Source organism: Eumetopias jubatus, unplaced genomic scaffold (genome assembly GCF_037043125.1).
Source record: "Eumetopias jubatus isolate StellerSeaLion01/CBP00866 unplaced genomic scaffold, mEumJub1_p1.0 scaffold_3, whole genome shotgun sequence".
Taxonomy (NCBI): Eukaryota; Metazoa; Chordata; class Mammalia; order Carnivora; family Otariidae; genus Eumetopias; species Eumetopias jubatus.
In genome coordinates this window covers 192,622,883-192,645,759 of record NW_028274809.1, presented here as the reverse complement: position 1 = coordinate 192,645,759, position 22,877 = coordinate 192,622,883, and positions in this window count along the sequence as shown.

The following is a 22,877-nucleotide window of genomic DNA, read 5'->3' as shown; positions in this document are numbered from 1 at the left end:
ACACTGTGTGCCCACTGATGGAAAAATGCATCACCACCTGTGGGACAGTCTTGCCAAAAGCTCCCCCCTCACTCTCATTCAGGCTTTCTCAACTCGGCACGACTGACACTGTGGGCCCCCAATTCTCTGCGGTGGCTGTCCTGCACATCACCAGTGTTCAGTACCACCACGGCCTCCACCCACTAGATGCCACCGACAGCCCCCCAGCCGTGGCATCCCCCAGTGAGAACCTCTGCATCCAACCACCAATTTGGAGGAAATACAGGGGATAGAAGAACAAGTTAAATACACCATGGGGATGCAATCGATAAACCTCAAATAGCAGAAAACCCTATAGAACAAACAACTCAATTTCCTCAACTCACAACACAAGAACTGCAAGGGGGAAAAACACAAAAACACAATGGTGGAGAAAAATCTACAGATTAAAAAAGGCTTAAGTGCAATCTATAGATCTTATTTGGATCTCGATTCAAACAAAAATTGTTAAAAATTATGGTCTGAGACTACTGGAAATTAGAACACTGGCTATTTGGTGATATTAAAGGAATAGTTGTGACATCATTAACATTATATTAAAATTTGTCCTTCTGTTTTAGAAATATATACTGAAATGCTTACAGATGAAATAATATGACATCTTGGATTTGTTTCAAAAATATGAGATGGGGTAAGTGAGAAGAGGTATGTCTGAAATCAGACTGGCCGTACTTGGCTAACGATTGCACCTGGGCGGTACATAAGCATGGGTTCATTATATTGTCAGCTTCTTTCTTATATATTTGCAATTTTCTTTAGGAAAACATCTCAAAAACTCAGGAGGCTTTTAACAGGAAGAACTGTCTTGTGAAGTCTGCTATGAAGGGCACCACAGCCTTGGTGCACAGCCCTGTCTACACTCCGCTGATGGCAGGTGTCTGACAGATGGCAAGGCTTGGTTTCTTAATGTGTGGACTCTGTTAGACACTCAAGAATGATTTCCATAAACCACTCCAGGGACGGACTTCCCAAGAGGAAAGAGTGATGCACACGAGCCGATGGGATGTATACACTTCAGAATGCTAACAAATGAACCTGAAAGGAGGATCCAATATTGTATTCTTTTGCTGCTCTGCAATGCAGTCCTGGAAAAGGCCTTGGAAGGGGAAGCCAGAAGACCCCTGAGGGTTCTCCACTCCGTCTGCCTCAGGCCACCCCAGCTGGCCCTCCAGGCGTGTGCCCACACCGTATACCCGCATCTCTGTCCTGCCTCATGACACCCGGTTACTGTTCAACCTCTCTCTTCCCGTGGGACCAAGAAGCTCCCTGGAGGTGGGAACTGTGTTGGTACTGTTCACCACTTCACCTCTGGGGCTGAGCACAGGGTAGGTGCCCAGTGAGTGCAGCTGAATGAATGAATGAGGGCATGCTCAGCAGCAGTGGGCAGATGAGGCCAGAAACAAAGCAGGCACTGTAGAAAAGCCCATGGGCATCACATATGTCCACAGAATGCATCTGGTTTCAAGAAAAGACCCAAGGCAGGTGGCTAAGCCGATTAAAACATTCAACTATTATTGTTTATGTCTTCAGAAGCATTACACTGGCCAAGAAAATTCTATTAATTTATATGTTGCTATCATTTATACTTCAGAGTTGATTAATACCCTATGAAAAGCAGATAGTGAATATTTAATTGAAAATTTCTGAGAAGAAAATATCCCTCTCTCCCTTATTGCCCACCCACCTGCCATAATTCCACGCAATGCTATTCACGGGTGGCACCTCTCACATTTATAGGCCCCTAACAGGGAGAAGCCAGCCAACTCCAGCAACGTCTGAGCAAACCCAGTCTTTGAACAAACCCCAAAGCAGTCCACTTGCTGCCTCCAGCATCCACAGACAAACTGGGGATGGGGACACTGTGGCTAGAAGTCTGAAGGCCCGACGTGGCTCTGCTTGGGCCATTCACATCAGGCTTTTCTGGGCAAGACGATCATCACGGCCTTTTCCACCCCTGAAAGTGCTAGAATTCTAAGTTTGCCCCAGGCTTCATCGATGCCTCCTGCAGGCTGGGAGGCTAATCCTGATCGTAATGATGCAGGTCTGAGTGCAGGCTGCCGACGTAAGCGCATTTTTATTTTGGGTGACCTGCCACTGTTTCAGGCTCCCGCTTATGCACAAGCTCGGAGAGCCCACTTCGAAGGGAGCTGAGAGGCCTGAGCAGCTGGAGGCTCAGAAGGACCACACAGGAAGCCGCCTCCTGGACGGGAAGGGAATAGGATTCTGGGTTTAGCCGATCAAGACGCAACCCCACCACATGCCCGGTGGGGACAGCAAAGAGAGCCAGAGGAACGGGATCAGAGCTGGCCCTCTTGAGCAACGGGCCTTGTGACCACCTGCACGGCTCTGGAAGGCTGCACTAGAGACACCCTTCTCCTCCGAGCACGGCCACACAACACAGTGGCTGCTTCATTCATTAGTTCCCCTCTCAGACGACACCATGAAAGAAATGACAAATTAGCCATTCCGCGGCAGCGACATTAATGCTATCATGGCATCAGAGAGTCAGCAAAACCCGGCCCCCATAACTCAGCTCGCCCTTCCCCTCCAGACCAGCCATCCATGCAGGTTTCCGTGCCTTGTACTAATCACTAAAGTCAGATAATATGAAGGTTAATGGTTGCAGACAGTCTGGGGAAACATCCAAAATCTGATAAGGACACCCCCCCATTATTGCCCTCCTCTGCGTCGACACCCCAACCGAGAATAAACGAAGGAAGGAAATCGATGGTTAAGGCAGTCATAATACATCTCCCTGTGTAACATATAAATTGGCCCTTCATTTGCCCATTCACATCTCAGTTAATAAATAGTTCAGACACGGGCCACCCTGATAGTGAAGGAGTGTGACCATTGTACGCCCGTCACCCCCTTGAGATTTATGACACCGCAGCACAACGGGCCCCGGGTAAGGCTTTCCAATTACCTCACCCGTCTCTTAAACAGAAACAGTGCGCGGAGTTCTGATGAGGACTTTAATATCTACATATATCAAGCCCTCAAAACCAGGAGCTGCACTTTCTTCTGGGAGCAAAGCACTTTTATTGAACAGTAACTAGACAAAGCCCAGCTTGGGGCTCTTTGTCCCCGTATCGATTGCTGGGGTGCACACGGTGCCAGCACGCAGACCACGTTCCCTCTGCTGCAGACTTGGCCACACTTGGTTACAGCCCTCAAAAGGCCTGGAGGACCTTCTTTGGAGTTTAACATTTCGTTACCATATGGAGAAGTTCCCCCATGATCCTTTGGATGTTCTGGAGAAACTTCCTATCAACCGTAAGCTGGTTAACGTCAACATGTTCATCCTGAGAGAGACCATAGGGCTTTGCAGATATATCCCCTTTGGCGCAACACACACGTGCAAAATCATCCCTAAATGACAGATTCTAGCTTTGGCAACGTGATTTTTCTTCCAATTCAAGTATGCATTTCTGTGTCCCAATATAATTACTACAATTTACCTTCCCAAACCAAAATAAAACATTCTGGCAACGTGTTTCGTTTGTAACTAAAGTACTAAATGCAAATGCAGAATTGGCAGCCTGGTCGTGGTCGCGTTTTGGAGAGTTTATCTCATCCATGACAGTGAGAAAGACACTCTCCCAGGACCGTGAATTTTGACAGTCCCTCTGACACATGAAAAATCACAGCACACGGCCGTCCTGCTGAGGCTCCTGCTCGTTCCTCGCCGTCCGCTCCAGCACTTGGAGCCAGGCTCTTGCAACAAGATGAGGGCGGCTGAGTCGCCTCCAGCCCTCTGTGGAGAAAGCACGGTGGAAGGGAGCCCAGACACGCCCCACTCTATTTTATACGGCACCGAGACTTTGGCAAAAGGCATCCTTCTGTTGCCAAGTGCAGGCAGAGGAGTGACTGAATCTGCCATCCCCAGGTCTGGCTCTCCAGCATGGGGGAAACGCTGCCCATCCGGCCCTGCTTCTCACTTTCCATGGATGCTGGCTCTGTGCCGGGCACTGTGTGCAGCCCAGATCTCTGGCCGTCATCCTTCGAGGCACTGATGGTACTCTGGGAGACAGAGCAGGTAGCAGAGCCCAGTGTGAGCCACAGTCTAGCAAATTCCCAAGGGGCGGTGACGAGGGAGAGATGAACGCTGCCTGGTAGCCAGGGAAAGGAGAAGACAGTGGAAGGAGAGGGGTAGTCTGCTTCCCCGACAGAGAGGCAAGGGAAGGCTCCGTGGCCTTGTGGTAGGGCCCAGGGGAGCACGCAGAATGGTCAGCTCAGCCCTGGAGGATCTCTTCCAGACACAGACCACCCGAACCAACTCGGACGGGCCACATGCTTTGGCAGATGAAAATACAAGGACGTCTCTGAGGAGATATTCCAGCAGGTGTGTTCACAGGTCACTCTGGTCACAGTGTTCTTCCTGCGCATGTGGCCAAGATGGCTCAGCAAGCCGATGATGTGCCTGTAAGGCAGGTTAAGAGTGAAAACCCAAGTGCTTGCTTAAATATCCGCCGATGCATAAAGAGAGACCACTTACCCAATACGTTCTTCCTCTAAAGAACAAGGGGAAGGAAAGGGAAATTGTATCTTCTCCTGCGTTACAGACTTGGATTCCCCTATTGAGATGGCATTTTGTGGGAATTACCTGTCAAACCTCCATTTGGGGAATCAGCACCACTCACCACAGCTGCCAGGATGTACAAGTTTCTGCGTGCAACACCCAGGCCGTACCAGCGACAGGGTGCACACCAGCTTTGAGCCCGGGCTTGTCACCCTGCCCCAAAACCCTGTACCTTCAAGCTTTCTCCCCTTCATCCGTGCAGGGTGGAAGGCTGGCCTAGACCCTGCAGCTGATCCCACGCAATCTCTGCCTCATCCAAAAAAAAGGAAAATTGTTTTTTTGATGGGAGCTGACCAGTAATTCCCACCTCAGGAAGGAAGGCGTCACGGCTCTGGGCCTACCGGTGGCCCTCTGCAGCAGGACGCAAGCCTGGTGGAGCATCCTCTCTGAGATGAACGCCAGAAACAGCCTCCTGGGCAGACGACGCGAGACGCGAGGCTCTCCCCAGGGGCTGGCCCTGCTCCACTCGGTTCCTGACTTCATCAATGCGCTGCCTCCCCTGGCCTGTAGCCCGGACCCACCCGGGGAGCAGCGCAGCCTTGGCACGCCCCCCTCACTGCTCTGCCAGATGTGGCCCCATTGCCACCAGGGGCCCCACAGAGCCGGCCCGGGCCGCCGGCCGACTCCGGCTGCACACACTTCCACGGGAGCCACCCATGGCTGCTGCGACAGCTCAGAAACGGCAGCAAGAAGCGCAGCTACAGAGGTGGGAAACCATACTGCCTCTTCTCTTGACGTGCGGTGGAGGGACAGAGCCACCATTCTCGCGCCACGTGGCCTCTCTGGCAAGAGAAACACAGGCGTGCTCCCTGGTTCTGGAGCCCCATTGGGTCGGCTGCCAGCAGAGGAGGTGGAGGACCCGCAGGGGTGGAGCCAGCGGAGCCTAGGGCCGACACCACCCATGCACCCTGCACCCCGTGCCCCGGGGCGGGGGGGGAGGCGGGGGAGACTCAGGAATGCCCACCCCACCAGGCAGCTGTCAACAGAAGCCCAGGGGCCCGGAGATGGCCTCCCTCCACCTGCTGGGCAGCTCAACACCAAGCATGCAGAGGGCATCACTCTTCAGCATCCAGGACAAGAAGGCACCGCCGTGGGCCAGAGATAGACCCGACTCTGTGGACAGACGACAACAGCACTTGGGCCACGTGTGATGCATTTGCATCAGACCAGTAGGAAACAAGACCAGTGGTTCTCAAGCTTCAGGAGGCATCAGAATCATCTGAAAAGCTTGTTAAAACACAGATCACTGAGGCCACCCCACCCCCTGGTTTCTGATCCAGTAGGTCTAACAGGGGCTAGACAGTTTGTGTGTCTAAGTTGCTCCTGGTTGTGGACACTGCTGGCTGGACAATCTCACTCGGGGACCAGCGCCTCCGAACAGTCACCGCATCTCCCCGTTAGACACTGGGGCTGGCAAAGGGGCAGGATCCCAACTCAGAGCAGGGGGCCGCCTTCAACCATTGAAGACCGCAAATGTGGGGCACTGGCCACAGGTGGGCCACAGGATGCAGAGCCCTGCCTCAGCCAAGGAATCATTTCCTCCCGGTTCAGCTGTGGGAAGGTGGCCTGGGCTCTCTTCAGGGACAGGGAGCACCCCGCAGAGATGGTCAACCAGCCATGCACACGCAAAGGGGATGAAGAATGCAGGCCGGGGGCTGGGAGGGTGGCGGATTTGAGCCTGACGTCCTGGAAGATCTTGCCACACTTCCGCGCCCCAGAGCTTGCGACTCCCACCCCCTCTCCTGATGTGTGTTATTGCGTAAGGCTCCTTGGTAGGTCTCCAGGACTGGCCAGCTCCCAGCTCACCAGAGGCTCCGTCCCCAGCACATGTGGGAGGACGCAGGCTCCTCCCCGAAACCCATCCTGCTTTTAGATGCTTGACATTTGAGTTTTGAAATAATAGGATCAGAAGCAGTTATGAATCACCCCCGCTATGGAAAGACGTTACCGGCATTAACTCTAATATGTCTCTAATTGGTGTCGTTCCTAAGGAAGAGAGATTTTTTTCAGAGAGCTCCAAGCAATAAGAAAGCTTTCAAGAAACATCCCAAATTTTTATTCCTCAATTCCTTTCAGATCTAATTTGTGTTAATTCAATTAAGGGCATGTAATTTGGCTGTCACAGAAATTAAATATAAAGAAAAATGTATATTAATGCAAAGTTTGAAGAGTTAGGCACATAGAATCCAAGAAGTTAAAAAAAAAAGTTGCATTTCCTCCTATAGCAAGAAGGAAATAACATATATTGACATTTCTTTTAAATTTTTTGTTTTACAAAAGACTTACAAACAAGGGTTACTGAATCCAAGTAGGCAAGTATGCAGTAAGAATTTGTTGTCCCTAATTTCCTACTTTACTGCATTTCTTTTTTCTCCCAGATATGGAAGAACTCTATGCCGGCCACCGCATCCCGGGCCCCACCCAGCATTCTATCAGCCGATAGCCATTCTCTTGTTAAGTGCTTCAGGGTCACTTGGGCCTGGCTTTCACTGTCACTGAAGACACCCTCCTGTAGGACCCAAACATGGACGGCCCGCATACAGCCCAACCCCCGGCCTCCTGCTCTTGCATAGGACACGTCTCCAGTACATCAGAGCCCCCGGAGCAGGGCTGGTGATGCAGGACGGCTCCTGGAGATGATGCCTCTAGCAAGCAGACTCATCTTCCCACACTGCCCGGCTGGCCCCTGCAACCAGACAGCCGCGGGGGTGCTGGCCCCTGGTCAGGCCTCGTGGGGTGGAGGAGAGGCACCGTGTGGGGACAGGAACGCTAACCAAATAGAAATTAACATCCCTCAGGGAGTTCCATGAGAGTTTCACTACTATCTCACAATTCTGTTGCATTTGTTTGGGGCAGGTGCCCGACAGGCTTGGGCTGAGGGATGTATTACTCTTCATTGCATCCTGGCAAGAGTCCCCTGAGCGCTCTCCCTGATGAAGAACCTCAGGGGCGGTCCGAGGACACACCACAAGGAACAGGTCGACACAGAGTCTGAGCGTCAGCTCTGGGCCCCCAGCCACTGTTAGTGTGGGGAAGAAACAGGGAGACGTCTGGGCAGAGCTGGGCTGTGAGCAGAGACGAGGGGAAGACGGGCAGAGGTTCTGGTGGGTGGACCCAGCAGGAAGCCAGGCCACAATGCGGCGAGCTCACATGAGCACAGGGGGCAGCTTCTGGAAGCTGACGTGGACCGGGGTCACCCGCCAGGCCACAGGTTTGGACTGGGTCACCGAGTGCAAACCACCGCAGGTGCCCAAGCCAGGAAACACAGGCAGGAACACCACTCGAAGTGACCCCACGGAAGCGGGCAGTTCTGGAATAAGGCCCTCGGGACTTGGATGAGGTGGTCACACCCGGGACAATTTCTCTGTAATGAGGGAAACTCGGGGGCCATGGGCACTTTGCAATTCTACGGCTATGTCCTCCTGTGCCCCCAGCACTCTGCTGTCCCAACATAACCCCCCAACCTCGGAGAGGAGGACCTAGGAGCAGGCGCCCCTCTTCTTGCGGGTTCTGCTTCCCAGAGTGCCCAGGCCGACCCCTCGGTGCATTACAAGGTCTGCCTCCCTGGCACCGGCCCCACAGGTGGGTCCCCATGGCCGTGGGTCTCTCCCTCGGGGCTTGAACTCACCTCCCGGTCATCTACACCACCCAGGCCGGGACACAGCCTCAGGGTAGCAGTCAGACCTCCTCGTGAAGCCCACCAGAGCTACTTCAAAACAGGACTCCTAAGAATGCATCTCCTCCCCATTTGTCACTTGGGCAGAGGGTGTAGAAAAAATGAGCACGAGACTCGCAAAGCCCTTTTTCCTGTGATGGTGCATTTACTAATTTCCACACAAAGAAGTCAGGGAGCGCAGTGGTTCAGCATCTCGCTGTCATTATCCCGCCCACATTTCAGGTGGTGCCTATTAAGCCATCACTTTAAATAGTTTAACTTGTAATGAGAAATACCAGGAGCAAAGAAATGAGTTCCTGTTTCTGTGAAAGCCTGCTTCGCTTCCTACCGCCATTGTTCACGCGGCTGCAAGTCATTGCGCGATTACGTATTTATGTTTAGAGCCTCAAAATCAGGCCTTTTGTTAGAATGTCCATGGGGCTGGAGGCAGAGCTGACACTGAATGCCCAACCTGTTACAAATGTCAACTCTGAAATCCGATGACTAGGAGAGGAGTATTCATTACACAGAGAGAATTGCTACTGGTTCCTTTTGTAAATGATAAATTCTCCAAGTGAATTTTTAATCTGTAAGTATATCCCAGTGCATAGTAGGTCCTCAGAAACACGAAGACGGGAAAGTGACCATGTTCACGGAACGTGCCATCTCAGCCTGTCTGTCCTTGGGGCCACAGTCACCCCCACAGGTGACAGACACCCCCAGGAGAAGGTGACCCCTTCCTGTTTGCTGGATCTGGATCCTGGAGGCAGAGCCCTGGAAACACCCCCAGGATTTCCCCCGGCTTCAAAAGCAGAAGACAAGTGCTGGGTGGTAATATACATGGTCTGACCCTCCCAAAATGGGCTCTTGAAAATTTGGATTTAGAAAACGGAATTACCTGTCACTCATCACCAGGCCCCGGAAATAGTGGCAACTCGCTACGAGGGCAGGTGGAGACCCAGCAGGACAGCAGCTCCCCGGCCCTGCTGGATTCCCCGTGGCAAATAGCCCCGTGCACGCTTGAGCCCCAGCAGGACACTGCCTGCTCCGCGGCATGGCCCCGGGGACAGGGAGCGCCCTAGGTCAGCGGACGGCACCGGCGGTTCAGGACAGAGCGGAGTTTCAACACAACACCAGGCATGCCTGAGACGTGAGGACACGTTTAAGAGCTGCAATTCTCGGCATCGGGGGGGAAGGAGGAGAAGGGAAAGCAACGCCTTTGGAAGCCATCGTGAGCAAGTCTTGGATCTGCTCCCGGGTGAAGCTGGCCCTGAGCTAGCCATGGGGAGCCAGGCCCTCTGCCTGAGCTGCTGGAGCAAAGGGAGGTGGTCACGGCAGGGTCGGAGCCTGAGCCTACATTCGCACAGAGCAGGTGCATACATAAAGCACGTTCATTCAGCAGGTGTCTACTGAGCATCTTCTACTCCTGGGCACCGAGGTGAGAGGCCACGGCAGGCCCGTCTGCGATCACTTCTCCTGGCCTGGAGCTTAGACCGAACAGAGCGTCTCCCCAATCACTGGCTCCCCCCGACCTGGGCAGCAGCAATGGGTAAGGCCTCTGTTCTTTTTTTTTTTTAACCACTCTTAAATCATTTTTAAGAATAATTTATATCCAGTGAAACAAGCAGATCTTAAACATTACAGTAAAATGAATTTTGACATATGCTAACTTCACAACCACAAACATAGCCCTCATTAAGATCTTTTTTTAAAGATTTATTTTTAAGTAATCTCTACACCCAACATGGGGCTCGAACTCAACCCCGGGACTGAGTCGCACGCTCTACCAACTGAGCCAGCCAGGTGCCCCAGCTCTCATTTCTTTAAACTTAAATTCACTTTAATTAACATATAGTGTATTATCAGTTTCAGAGGAAGAGTTCAGTGACTCATCACCTACATACAACCCCCAGTGCTCATTCCATCACGGGCCCTCCTTAATGCCCATCCCCCAGTTACCCCCTCCCCCCTACCCCCCAGCAACCCTCACTTTGTTCCCTAGAATTAAGTCTCTTATAGTTTGCCTCCCCCATTGTATATATGAACCACCTCTTCTGTATCCATTCATCTGTCGATGGACATCTTGGCTCTTTCCACAGTTTGGCTATTGTGGACATTGCTGCTATGAACATCGGGGTGCACGTACCCCATCGGATCCCTACATTTGTATCTTTGTGGTAAATACCCAGTAGTGCAATTGCTGGGTCGTAGGGTAGCTCTATTTTCAACTGTTTGAGGAACCTCCATACTGTTTTCCAGAGTGGTTGCACCAGCTTGCATTCCCACCAACAGTGTAGGAGGGTTCCCCTTTCTCCACATCCCCGCCAACATCTGTCGTTTCCTGACTTTAGCCATTCTGACTGGTGTGAGGTGGTATCTCACTGAGGTTTTGATTCGTATTTCCCTGATGCCGAGCGATGCAGAGCACTTTTTCATGTGTCTGTTGAAGACCGGGCCCCACAGCTGCTGAGCAGGGGACCATGACCTCAGGTGCTGGCCGGGTCCTCCAGGTGGGCCCCACAAGACACTGCCTCTCGTTCCTCATCCTTGTCGGCTTTCCCACACCTATCTCCAGATTTGGGGGCAGAAGTGATCCCTTCCTTCTTCAAACCCTATAGTTCTTATCACCTTCTCAACTAAACCCTAAAATCCTGGAGTAGGGACCAGCTTTACTTCTCATAGTGCCTCCCACAGAACACCCACAAGACGTGTGTCACAGGGTCAAGACATAAGGCACATCCATTGAGCTCGGGGGGGGGGGTAGAGAGGGCAGCTGTCTATCCAATCACATAACGCAGATGGGACTGGCCGTTTGTCTCATCACAGGGCTTCACACTCACACACTCACTTCAGATACTCCGCAGTTGAGTCAAGATCTGACTCCAGAGCTGCGCCATCCAGTATGGCAGCCACCAGCACCGGGGCTCGTGGAGGTGGTAGTAAAACAGGTCAACACACCAGATTTTGAAGACTTATGGGAGAAAGAACACAAAATAGCTCACTAATAACTTTCTCATCGGTGACACATTGCCCTCAAGTGGCCAAGTTCTGTGTGAATCTTTGGCACGTCTGAGCTCCTACTGTGTGCCAGACACTGGGCTTCTGGACATGGGAGGTCTTCCTCAGAAGACGGCAGAGGGGCAGAGCAAGTCCCGTCATGCCTCCGACTGACCCTCCCCGTGTGGCGCAGGCCCCAGCCCTTCCTTGGGCCACACCTGTCCGCGTATCAGAGACGAGGCCCCAGAACAGCGACAGGAGCACCTGCACAAAAGGTCTGGGTGTCCCCTGGCTAGAGTCCCAGAGCTGCCGCAACACGGTCCCACGGACCGGGCAGCTTACCCCATAGAACTTATGTTCCCACAGTTCTGGAGGCCAGAAGTCTGAAATCAGGGTGGGCTGCTTTTTCTGGGGCCACGAGGCAGAATCTGGCCCTGCCACTCCCTCAGCAACTGGTGGCCGCGGGCATTCCTCCCCTCTCCTCTGTGCGTGTCTGTCCCTATGCCCAGATTCCCCATAAGGACAGCAGTCTGACCGCCCTGGGGCTCTCCTGATGTCTTCCTCCTGCCCTGATCAGCTACAGAGACCCTATTTCCAAGTCGGGTCACTGGTCACCACTCAACTGGGAATGTCACCTGAGCAACAAGTGGCTCTCTTCCACCTCACTGGGCTGTCTCTGCCGCGCCACGCCAAGCATGGAGGCCACGCTGCCTGGCCCCCAAGCACACACCTGCTGCCATGACGCCGAGCGCTGCAGCCCAGTGTGCAGGGGTGGAGCCCGGCCCTCAAGGAGCTGCATGCTCACGCTCGCGTCCACGAGGCCTGCACGTCCACCCCTTGTCGGACTCCAGAGGGTGGATGGGCCCGGGTCACCCAGCCACTAGCTCCAGCACCATGTGCCTGTGGATGAGGCTGCACATTGGGTTATGGGCAAGCTGATGGGTGTCCCCTAAATCATCACGCCAGAGCTCTTAACACCCTTCCTGAGAGAAAGGCCGAGCGTCATTCCTGCCCTTGCTGCCACCCACAGGAGCCTGGGCTGAGGCCCACCCTTACAGCAGGACAGACCAGCTCAGACGGGCAGGGCCCTTGCACCACAATCGGCTGAAAGGAATCCATGAGAACCACAAATCGTCCTTAAAACACTTTGTCTTTGTCAGCAGTAGGGTAAAAGAGCCGAAGAGCCAGAGGGGGGTCTCACACGCCCACAGACGGTGGATGGCGCTCTTGCAGGCAGGATGCCGGCCAGAGGAGGGGGCCCAGCCAGCGAGACACACAGCTGGCCCTTATGCCAGGAGGGTGAACAGAGGCTTCCCCAGCAGCCGGGCAGGGGTGTTGCCCAGGGAGCATAAGGAGAGCGCCAGCCCACCTCAGCCCCTGAGGCCTGCACACACACCCCCTCCAGCCCTCTGGGTTTTGAACCCCCTTACGTGGCAACAAGAGCCTTCACCCCAGGACAGGGACAGGGGCTGGCTCTTGGGAGATCCCTTGGAAATCAGACCAACTGGAGGCCAATGTCTCTTGTGTTCTAGCCCCTGAGGCCAACATCCCTGCCCCACACCGTCAAAGCCCACGACGGCTGCTAAGTTGACTCTGTAAAGCCTGGAGCCTGGTGCTGGGGATCCACCGAGCCGCTGTTTCCTTAGTGGAGGACAGGGGCTTGTGGTGACAGGGCCAGAGAACACCACACGCAACTCTGTCCGTGGTCCCTAAGGGGAGCGTGGGAAGACCACCCCGGAGACAGACGTGCCACGGAGAGAATACATGGGGAGGGGCCCAGCACGATGTGCACACACTCCCTAAAATCTGGAGAACTGTGATACCTTCACCACAACTGGCCATTTCCACACCCACCCCCACGCCTGGGAAGCTGGAGCAGCGTGGGCAGCAGGGCATCTGCCGCGGACTGAGTTCCATCCCCCCAAACCCACTGCTAAAGCCCTACCCCCAAGGGGATATGTCTGGTGGTGATGAGGTTCAGATGCGGTCATGACGGGGTTGGCGCCCGCCTAAGAAGAGGGAGAGGGATTGCTTTTCCTGCCACATGGGGACACGGCGGGAAGAGACCGTCTGCAGGCCAGCAAGAGGCCCTCGCCGGAAGCTGACCCCACAGCCTCCAGACTGTGAGAAAGAAACCTGTGTTGTTCAAGCCGCCCTGTCGGAGATGCTTTCCTGGGGTGTCCTGAGCTGACTAAAATGGGATCCAGCTAAAAGACAAGTGAGTTAGCACTCCACTCTGTCTGGGTTTGACAAGTCGTTTTTTTTCATTTTTTTTTTAAGACCGACTGATTTAGAGAGAGAACAAGCACTGGTGATCGTGGGGTGGGGGAGAATCTCAAGAATGACTCCCCGTGGAGCCTGAGGTGGGGCTCGATCCCACAACCCTGAGATCATGAGCCAAGTAGAAATCGAGAGTCCGACGCTGAACCGGCTGCGCCCCCAGGCGCCCCTGACCGGTGTTCTGAGGAATACCCTGCCCCACCTCCACCCCTCCTTCTGCGCCGAACAGTGTCTTCTCCTCAAAGAGCACCAACGGGCCCAGGCCCCCCGCAGCTGGAGCGGCCTGCAGGCACCGAGGGCCCGAGAATCGGCGTCAGGCCCTGACTCCGCCATGCTGTGCTGATGGGGACGGATCTGCGAAGCACAGGTGCGCCGTGTCGGACACGCTCCTACTGCGCTCGGGGAGGGGTGGTACTGCCCCCTTCACCCCCTCCTGCCAGGAAACAGGTCCGTGCCCGAGGTTTCTCCGGGCCCCTGTGGGAACCGCAGGCACATGGCCCCTGTGCCGAGGGGCCGGCCCCACTGGGTCAGGCCCCCGCGGTGACCGGTGTGCTCTAAGCAAGCTCTCACAAGCAGCATGTGAGACGTTACATTTCTGAGAATGAAAATATTTAACGCCCTACGATAACCTTTGCTTGACCCAGCGAGATGATAGAGGTGCACTGCGGGAGGTTTCAGAAAGATACTCCACGTCTCTAGAAGGGAAGCCTGGGCTTACTGCATTTTACGGCGCCTGATTCCCACACCGGCAAGGGCAGCAAACACGCAGAATGGTGCCGTGCCAGCATTCGAGACGCGCCCGTACGCGCACGTGGAAGCTGAGGTCCAACACAGGGGAGCACTCCCGCAGGGCGGCGGGGGTCTCCTGGGGGCTCTCCCTCGTCCTCACTACTGTAGCGGGCTTAAACAGCCACGGCAACAATGCTTCCCACTCTTGTGTGTTTACGGGGCTGCCCAGAACTCTCCCCACAAAGGCTGAAAGCAAGCTGACCGTGTCGTTGCCAACAGGCACCTTCTCTGTTTCCAGGGAGCAGTCGGTCTGCAGAAGACTGATCCTACATTCCTGGGGGTCCTCGTGTTTTAATAGCCAGCCACCGTATCTACCCTGGTTGCTCCTGGGACTGTCAGAGCCAGCAATGTCCTCGGCGACGTTTGCTCAGCTGATCCTGCTTACAGCGGCCCCACCTGGCCCCGTCCTCAGACCCCCATCACCCAGGCACCCCCGGGAGTGAGTCTCCTGGCCGTGACACGGGCGGCCTCCCACAGGCCCAGTGTGCCCTGTCCCGGAGCGGCCCCAGAGCCCTTCCCTTCAACCTCTGTTCTGCTGCTGATCTCCCCGTGGGGCCATCTGACCCGAAAGTGTGCAGAGAAGGCCTCTCCTGCACAGCTGAGTCCCCAGCACGCCGTCACAGAAGGCGGACTGGGCCGTGGGAGGCAGGGGAAGTGGGTGTGAGCCAGGAGCAAGAGAGATGCAGGATCCGGGACAGGTGCCATGGCAGAGAACACAGGAGGCTGGCGGACGTGCCCCGCATTTCTCCACGTCTGAGATGAAGCACAGTCTCTTCTCACACATTACTGGACTGCTCTGCTCGAGCTCTAAAAGTGATGGTCACTTTTCCAAACCCCGGGTAAACCCCTTGGTTTGCCAGTGGAGGAGCTCCCTGTCCAGTCCACTCATTTTGGGAGGCTGTGACAAGAAGTAACCGGGGGTGCTCTCGGAGATTCCTCTGCACCTGCTCAGTGACCGCCTCAGTCACCGGAGCCCCCGAGGGGCCGCGAAGTGCCCGGCATCCGCACCTGGGGCCTCAGCAACGCTCCACCTCCATCCTGGAGTAGACCCTGAGTACCACCTTCTATCCCCATCTGCCACCCGCGCTCCCCATGTCTCCTGCGCTTGCGGCGCCCCCGTCTCTACCACGCTGTCTTCCCGAGCACTTTCCTCACCAGCAAGTTATCTCTTGAGCTGGATTCAGTCAACCCTCCAAACCATTCGTGTGTGTTTTCATTGGAAAGACTGTTTCCATCTCCACAGGTTCAGCTCGGTTCTTCCTCAGATCTTCCTGGGCTGTTTTCATGGTGTTGTCACTTAGCAGTGTTGCCTTTTCTTCTCGCAAAGGGCTGCACGTCTCACTCTATCATCTCTTGGATCCACTATGAGAGGACCCCGGATCCCCTATATACTTGGCAAGTTGGATCCTCCCGGGGTTTGTAATCTGGGGCTGTGCATGCACCTCCAGCAGGACCCTCTCTGTGGAAACTCTTGATGAAGAGAAGTCCGGGGCTCGCATCTCGCTGCCACAGAGGTAGATGCCAGCCTCCTGGGATGACTGATGACATCACGACCCGGGGCTCCCAGGCTTTGCTGGCCGCTTGGGCTCAAACCAGTGTAGGAGCAGACCCAGGGCTGGACTCTCACCTCCCTCTCCACCAACGGTCCAGTTTCCTTCCCATCTACTACCCGTGGTTTCGGGGGAGGGCAGAGATTTCTAGAATACCCTTTTACCAAGCATGAAGCTCTTGGTAAGGATCCTGCCTTTACACATATGGGCACAGTAGCACCACGTCCGGCATTCCATGTCACACAGGCTGATCTCTGTGGGTGCATTAAAATACAGAACTCAGCGAGGCCAGCAAGGGCAGCCCGTCGGACCCCACTACTTCCCAGGCTGCCAATGCAGCCACTTACGCAGACCGCCTCTGATCTCCAGCCCTTGGGGATTTCTCCCACTTTCTTCTGAATGTATGCATTTAAAATATCTCTTCTATTTGGTGCACCATTTCTGCGTGTTTGGTCAGGGGTAGTCTTCAGGCTGTCGGGTCCATCAACAAGAGGGTGTCAAAGACCCTCCCAGGCTCTCCAGTCTATGCTTCAAGTGTTTCTTTGTAACAGCCTTATTAAAGCTATAGTTCACAGACTGCATAATTCACTTACTCCAACTGTACAATTCAATGGTTTCTAACATATTCACAGATACGTGCAAACATCACCATGGCCTGTTTAAGAATATTTCATCATCACAAGACAAACTTCACACTTTAGCTTACCACCTTCTATCCCCGCCTGCCACTCCTCTGCAAGCCCCAAGCAATCACCAACCTACGCTCCACCTCAACAGCTTTCCCTGTTTTGGAAACTTCATATCAACAGAACCACGTATGTGGTCTTTTGTGACTTGGTTCTTTCCCTTCGCGTAATGTTTTCTTGGTTCATCCACACTGGAGCCTGGGTCAGGGCCTCATGCACGTTCACAGCTGAACAATGCTCCCTTGTGCGGGTATGTCCCATCTGTCCGTCCATTTGTCAGTTGGTGGCCCCCTGGACTGCTCTTGCCTTCTGGCAATCACGAATCACGCTTCGTGAACACTCACACGCAAGCATCTGTGTGGATGTGTATTTTCATTCCTCTTGGGTGTCTTCCCAGGAGTGGTAACTCTCCATGTGTAATCATCTCCGAAGCTGCCAGAACGTCTGGTTCCATGTGTGTTTAATCTACTCCCATTTACTTCTTATGGAAAACAAAAAAATACATGTGGAAGTTGCTTCATTTTTCTTACTGTAAATCTTTATCCCTGCAATTTTAAAAGACTGACAAGTACACCATCATGAAAAAACATTATGCACAAAGAAAAAAAGTCTTAAGAGATGGCCACAAAACTGGTTATCACCAGGAGGAGTGCATTTTAATTATTGCAATTTTCCTTATGTAAAATCTGAATTTTCAATAATGAAAATAAGTAGTATTCACCATAAAGTAAATGAAAAAAGAGGAAGACAGTCTTTCAAAAAATGAGAAGAAGCGCTGCTTTTTTTTTCATGAGAACCTAGAATAACCCTTCCTGTGAAACAAGCGGCACATTGGCATACGGGGCAGCCCTTCCTGGAATGCAAGTGGCAAATGGTCTTGGCTTGAGGAGACATTCAAGCCCCTGTGGGATCCACATGGATCATCTCTGCATTAGAAAAATGGGAGATTTAAGAGAAAATTCTGGAAACTACTGGTCACTGAGTACGTCTTTCCCTCTGACAAAGCGATGGCGCACGATGGGCCCAGAGCCAGTACTCCAGCACAGGTTGCCCACCCAGTCTGAAATGCTCACAACCTCCCACACCTGACAAACGACTTCCGGCTGCTTGCTGCTGTCCTTCCTGGGGACATGATCCCCTTCTGCTGCATGTAGACAGAGACTCATCGAGAGCAGAAGCTCTTGACCAGCTGCACGCCGGTCACCCCGAAGCACCTTCAAACACCAGTGCCTGGGCCTCGCCTCCAGACAGAATGTTTGCATGGTGATCCCAGGACACAGTCGTGGCTGGGAAGCCAAAGACCCACCAGCAAGACTCTGAAACATCACCTGGTCTCCTAGGAATGCTTCATCATCACCAAAGGAAAGAAACATGAATAATTCTCCCCACAGGAAGCGGGGCCTAGGAGGTGGACTAACGTAAGGACACGGACGGTGGCCCCTAAAATGTGCACCTTCTCTCCTGCTGCCACCTTCCCCAAAGCCTCTGGTTCAGGACTACCCACCTCCTGATGAATCTGCTCTTTATAAAAGTACAGCTGCCTTGTCAAAGAGTCTTCACCCAAACAGATTCATCTGCCCGCCAAGGCCTGGGGCCGCGGGGATGCCGGGCCGGTGTGCAGGGCTGGTGGCCGGGGTGGCTCTGCAGGAGCCCGTCGAGAGCTCCTGGCCCGCTGCCCCCTCCTTGGGCTCTCGCTGCAGGTGCAACCCATCATCCTCCTCCCCCTTTGGCTCATGCTCAGTTCAACTTTTTGCAGGAATAATTATCTCATTTAGTCCTCAAACTATACGACAGAGGTATTACTCCTACCACGGCGGAGAGGCTGAAGCCACGGGAATAATTAAAACAACCCCCTGGGTGACCAGTTAGAGTTTAGGAGCGCTAGGATTTATGCCCGGGTCTGAGCTACTGCCAAGACTGTGGGCTTGACCACGTGCTGCTCTCACCCCAGGACCGACACAGGCCGGCCAACCTTAGCCAATTCGGACACAACCCTACTGACAGGGTCACAGCAACATGTTAAAGCACTGACACCACGCACATGCTTCTGGTGGAGCAGATGGAACCAGGTGTGTGTAAACGCCTCGTACGCGGTAAAGAATGGTCCAGCGTGTCTCAATACCTTATTTCCAAGGCCCAGCGACAGACACAACATCGCCCTGTGTCTGGGGGTCTGTCTGCCTCCTTCACCAGCCTCAACCCCCTCCTCCTTCCTGGTGAGTGTCCATCCTAGGCAGAGCCACGGTGGTGGGCTGTCCGTGCAAACTGCGTGCGGGTAACCGGCGCCCTACGCAGACCCCCGCTGCCTCTCACCACACCAGCTAAGGCGGTAGATGTGTGGGCTCCAGGCTTCCGGAAGCAGGCTCTCGATGCTGGTGGCAGGGTGTCACTGGCCCTCTCCCTTCAACCGCCGGCTGCTGTCACTGACCGAACAAGAAGGCAGGCCAGCTACGGCGGTGGGGGACACTCAGCCATCAGGACCCCCCAGGGCCGGGGACCAGATGTGCCACGGACACATCCACAGCCCTGGCCTGCTCTGTGCCTGGTCAGAGGATGGACTTGTAGCTGTCACCCCTGCCTTCGCAGGAGTCAGCCTGCCCGGCCGCACACTTATTTTAAGAGGGACGTTACTGACATCTGGTGGCAATCTGAGAAAACTCACTTTGTGGAAAAATGGAGCACGGATTTCATCAACCCCCATGGCAGGTCATGACTGTAAAGGGAAGGAAAGGGTAAGAAGATGCAAGGCTGGACCCTGAGCTCCAGCAAGGCGGGCTCCGTTCTCTGAAAGCGAGCTACGGATGTGGAATGGAGCCCGACTCGGTCCTTATTCTCCAGGCACCACATCCTGGGGTCCAGACTGGACCTGGAGAGTCAGGAGTCGGTTCTGAGCACACACACAACATAGGAGCAGTCCAGTAGCGACAACGTTCCCACTGCTGACAGCGAAAGCTGAGACGCGCCGCCCGGACACATGCCGTGAGCCTCTCCGCTCTCCCAGCGCCCGTCTGCCGCCGTCCCCCTGACTGCTCTGGGGCGGCTGGCGTGCCCAAGCAGGGTCCCATCTTCACCGGCACACACAGCAAGCGTGAGCGACGGGCACCGCGAGAGCCCGCGGTGGACGCCGAAGCCACTCTCATTCATCCCACACCGAGGTGATGTGAAACGTGAATGTTCCGGTAATTACGTGTCACTCTCACGGACAAGGGGCTCTTCAATGCTCCCCTTTAAAAAGACAACCAGGCCTGGGTACCTGGGGCAACTAACTCTACTCACCACCTAGAATCTCCCCGAATAAATTAAGACTAGTTCTTTGTTGGACAAAGGGTAAAAGTTCTGATTTTCAGCCCGAAGTGACTGTTCAACTGACAAGTGGGGTACAGGATACGGTACACAGATCTGTCCACACACCACTGGACACAGACGCTCCCAGAAACACCGCTGCGCCCCACGTCAGCAGGACTGTCAGGCGACCACACTCATCTTTCTCAGGCATTCTTGTTCCGAATTATCGGCAGTGAGGATCTGCAACTGGTATCAGACCAAAACCCGCAAACAAACCCACAGAGGGGACAGGCTTCGGCACACTCCCGTGCTGCAGGGAGCATCCTCACTGGCCTCTCCCTTCCGACCAGGGCCCCACTCTCCTTGCAGCTAGCAGAGCGAGACGCACACTCTGTCACCTCCCTTCCCTGCCTGGCCAACGGCAGGGCCAACACTTAGAACTTAGCTTTGGTTCCCCAAACTCATAAAGGGCCTGAAAGCCCCGGCTGCCGTTGCCCCCGTCTACGCCCAGCACCTGGGCACCGTGTGTGGACCCTCGTGCAGACACTCATCTGGCCCTGCAGACCTGGGTACGGTGCCAGCCGGCTGGTTGACCTGTCCAGCCTGGGCCCGGCCCAGGCACAGTGGCTGCCAGCAGGGCCCTGTCTGCGTCAGAGGCCGTCCTGCCAGTCTCAGCACCGGAGGGACACCGGGCGAGCATTCTTCACACGACTGTGTAATGGATGAACGGGGCTTGCACTGGACTCCCGCTGTTCTTAGGGCTGTAAAAGGGGTCTCCTGGCCAGACTGCCCATTGGGGAATGCACCCCTCCTTCCCATCATCCTACCCGGCTCCTGGGTCCATCCTCATGCCAGGCCCCAGCCGCCAGGCATCCTGCCCCGCGCTCTGGGAGGCCCTGGGCCTGCCTTCCGGGAGGTCACTCTCTGCCGGGCCAAGCTCCCTGGAGAGCACACCCATGGCCTGGGGACCTCCTGGTGGTCCTTGGGTCCGGAGGTCCACACCTAAAGCCCACCAGAAGCCACACGTGAGTTTAACAGTGGGAACCCACATGCCCAGCTGCCCTGTGAAGGGCCCCTTCCGTTTCCGACAGGGAGTCAGACACGGAGCAGAGAAAAAACTCATGTGCCCAAACTCCTTCAGAAGTGTAGCAGGCAGGACAAATTTCACAGCCACAGCCTCGGAGGTGGGTGGAAATGTGCAGACTCCAGTTCTCCACAAAAGAGAGAGAACGTATCACACTGACCCGCACCTGCTCTAATGACAGAATACTTAATTTCGCCAATGGGAAAGATAACCCGGGCCTTCCCAGGCTTCTGTGGTCACTGGAACTTCTCTCCGCCTCCTGGGTGACCTTCGTGTCTTTCCATGCTGAGCTGGCCTGGGTCTCCCACTGACCTCTGCCTGGGTAATGCTCCCCTGGTCCTGGCCCCCGGCCAGACGCCCCCAGGCTGACAGCTCTCTGCCCTCCCCTGCCTGAGGCCAGTGTAAGTTTCCCGGTCCTTCTCAGCCTGACTCCAAATCCTTTGGGTCTGTGGCCTGCGGGGCACTTCCACAACCCCCTTGCGGCTCCAGAATCAAGGGAAGGCTGACAGGCTACCCTGCACCCCTCCCTCAGCCATCCCTTCTCTGCCCCCAAGGCTGAGCCAGGCGACTTGTCCAGGTGGCTGCGTTCTAGCCCCTTCTCCCAGGACAGCAGCCCCACAGCTCTGCTCACACCGGCCTCAGCTAAGCTCCGGCCAAAGCCGTGCCGTCGCCTCTCTCTGCGCAGGGCCTCCCTCCATCCCTGCTGGACCTGGCAGCTACCCACTTCTTCCAGAGCCCCATGGTCCCTGGCGTCCTTCGCCCCCCGCCCCCAGGCCTCTCCTCTCCAGCGGGTACAGCAGTCTTCCCCCTCAACACTCTGGCTCGTGAAGACAGCAGACTTCACACACCGCCTCTGAGGTATAATTTAACAACGACTGCTTAAAACTTAGCTGCAAACAATCTTGATTCTGAGCTGGACTCACCCGAGATTCACCGAGACAACAGTGAGAGAGACTGGCCACCAGGGAGCGAAGTTCAGGGAGGGGCCGCTCTCGGGCTCCCACGGACGGCCACGCTGCGCCTCGCAGGACCCCGAGGGAGTCCTCCTTCTGGACCCCCGGCACCTCCCTCATCCCGTTCTGGGCCCAGCCCTGCTCCAGAGCCGCGAATAGCCCTGGACAGTGAGAAAGAGTGGGAATGGCAGGGAGTGTGCTTGAGAAATATGCCCTGCCCCCAGCATCCTCAGCACCACAAAGACGTCGTGCCCATAGACAGACAGGAACCCAGGCCACGTACTGATGCACAGGTGCATGCGCGGACCAGGACTCGGTCCACACGTACGTGTGGTGCTGTGTCTGCAGTTGGGACCCTGGTCCACGTATATGTGTGCAGGTATATGCACGGACGGGGTCATGGTCCACGCATACATGTGGTGGTACATCCCCGAACGGAGTCAGGGTGCATGTATAGATGCAGAGGTACAAACACAGATGAGGATCTAGGACACTTAAGGACATACTGATACACGTACACACACACACACACACACACACACACACACACACACACACACACACACCCATCTGAACACCTGGTCAGTGTCCAGGATAGGAGGAAGGGGGAACTTGCCATTGACTGGCACATGCCGCCCCCCAGTCAGCCAGAGCATGGGAACCCTCGCACCCCCTTCTCAACAAGCCATGGGGCCCATTACAAGCCCACAATGCACCGGGCTTTCTCAGGGCAGAGCGAAGCATGCAGTGCAGGAATGGTGGGCTAGGCGACAGCAAGCTTCTCTGGTCACCCTTCGTAACAAGGCAGCTCATCTGAGCCACACAACCCAACAAATGACTGAAGTGACTCACTTCGCACTTCCCCGGGTACAGGATACTTCACTGGTGCCTGCCAGGTGCACAGGGAGGCTAATTCACGACCCACATGGGTGACTTGGGTGTCGGGACCTAACTGTTCACAGGTCCCCTTTGGGACA